Raw genomic sequence first — 1,943 nt, 5'->3', positions numbered from 1 at the left:
GCCTGTAGTCCCAGCTACTTGGGAGGCTGAGGCAGGAGAATGGCATGAACCCGGGAGGCAGAGCTTGCAGTGATTGCAGATCGCGCCACTGCACTCCAGCCTGGGGGACAGAGAGAGACTCCGTCTCAAATAATATAAAAATTAGCCGGGTGTGGTGGCAGGTGCCTGTAATCCCAGTTACTTCAGAGGCTGAGGCAGGAGAACCGCTTGAACCTGGGAGGTGGAGGTTGCAGTGAGCTGAGATCGTGTCATTACACTCCAGCCTGGGAGACAAGAGTGAAACTTCTTCTCAAAACAAAACAAACTGATATTCTGCTGCAGAAAAAACTCATGTCTCCAGCAATGATCATATTGGCCAACAGAAACAGCCAAGTGCAGGAAATGGCTTCTTCCTCATTTCTCCCTTACGAATCTTACCTAAATACATCTAATGGACCATATCTAGTTCTTACCCAGAATCCTACATGGATGGAAGCCTGTGAAATGCCATTTATAAAATTCCACCTCTGCAGTATGAGAAGGTTCACTAGAATGAAGTAGGAAAGTGTTAAGTCCCAGTTGAACATATTCAACACACATTTCTGTCTATGGATTGATTAGAATGTGAGCTCCACGAGGGCAGAGAGTTTAGCCTGACTTGTGGTGTTTTCGTTTTGTTTCGTTTTTAAGACAGGGTCTCACTCTGTCACCCAGGCTGGAGTGTAGTGGCGCAACCATAGGTCACTGCAGACTCGAACTCCTGGGGTCAAGCAATTCTTCCACCTCAGCCTCCTGAGTAGCTGAGACTACAGGCATGTGTACTGGTGATATTGGTGATACTCTTCTTTTTTTTTTTTTTGAGTTTTGCTCTTGTTGCCCAGGCTGCTGGAGTGCAATGGCTTGATCTCGGCTCACTGCAACCTCCACCTCCCAGGTTCAATCGATTCTTCTGCTTCAGCCTCCCGAGTAGCTGGGACTACAGGCGCCCGCCACCACGTCCAGCTAATTTTTGTATTTTTAGTAGAGACAAGGTTTCACCATGTTGGCCAGGATGGTCTCGATCTCTTGACCTCGTGATCTGCCCACCTCAGCCTCCCAAAGTGTTGGGATTACAGGCGTGAGCCACTGCACCCAGACAGAATTTCCTGCCTTTTTAAGGTTGCATAGTGTTCCGTTATATGTATACCAAATGTGTTTATACATTCAACCATCAATGGACATTTGGGTTGCTTCCATCTCTTAGCTATTGTGAATAGTGCTGCTGTGAACATGGGTGTGCAAATATCTCTTGGAGATCCTGCTTTCAATTCTTAGGGATATATACCCAGAAGGGGATTGCTGGATCATATGTTAGTTCTATTTTCAATTTTTTTCAGGAACCACCATATTGCTTTCCATAACATTGCGCCATTTTACAATCCTACCAACTACAGATTGCTTTTAGAAGCTCAACGATCATATATATCATAAGAAATTGCCTCAAGTACAATATAGAACATCAATTTTACAAGAAGTAAAATCCAGACCATTGTACTTCATATACGTCAATCAGGAGGGTTTAAATTAATAACTCTTATAAAACACCGATCATACATTCATCATGTCTTTTCAAAATGGAAATATATAAATTAGAGGTCTTATTTTTATTTTATTTTTATATATTTGTTTATTTTTCGAGACGGAGTCTCTCACTCTATCGCCCAGGCTGCAGTGCAGTGGTGCCATCTCGGCTCACTCCAAGCTCTGCCTCCTGCAATTCTCATGCCTTAGCCTCCTGAGTAGCTGGGACTACAGGTGCCTGCCACCACACCTGGCTAATTTTTGTATGTTTTGTAGAGATGAAGTTTCACCATATTGGCCAGGCTGATCTTGAACTCCTGACCTCAGGTGATCTGCCTGCCTCAGCCTCCCAAAGTGCTAGGATTACAGGTGGGAGCCACCGTGCCCAGCCTTTGGATTTTATT

This window comes from Mandrillus leucophaeus, unplaced genomic scaffold (assembly GCF_000951045.1).
Source record: "Mandrillus leucophaeus isolate KB7577 unplaced genomic scaffold, Mleu.le_1.0 Scaffold23, whole genome shotgun sequence".
Classification (NCBI taxonomy): Eukaryota; Metazoa; Chordata; class Mammalia; order Primates; family Cercopithecidae; genus Mandrillus; species Mandrillus leucophaeus.
This window is presented reverse-complemented; position numbering follows the sequence as displayed.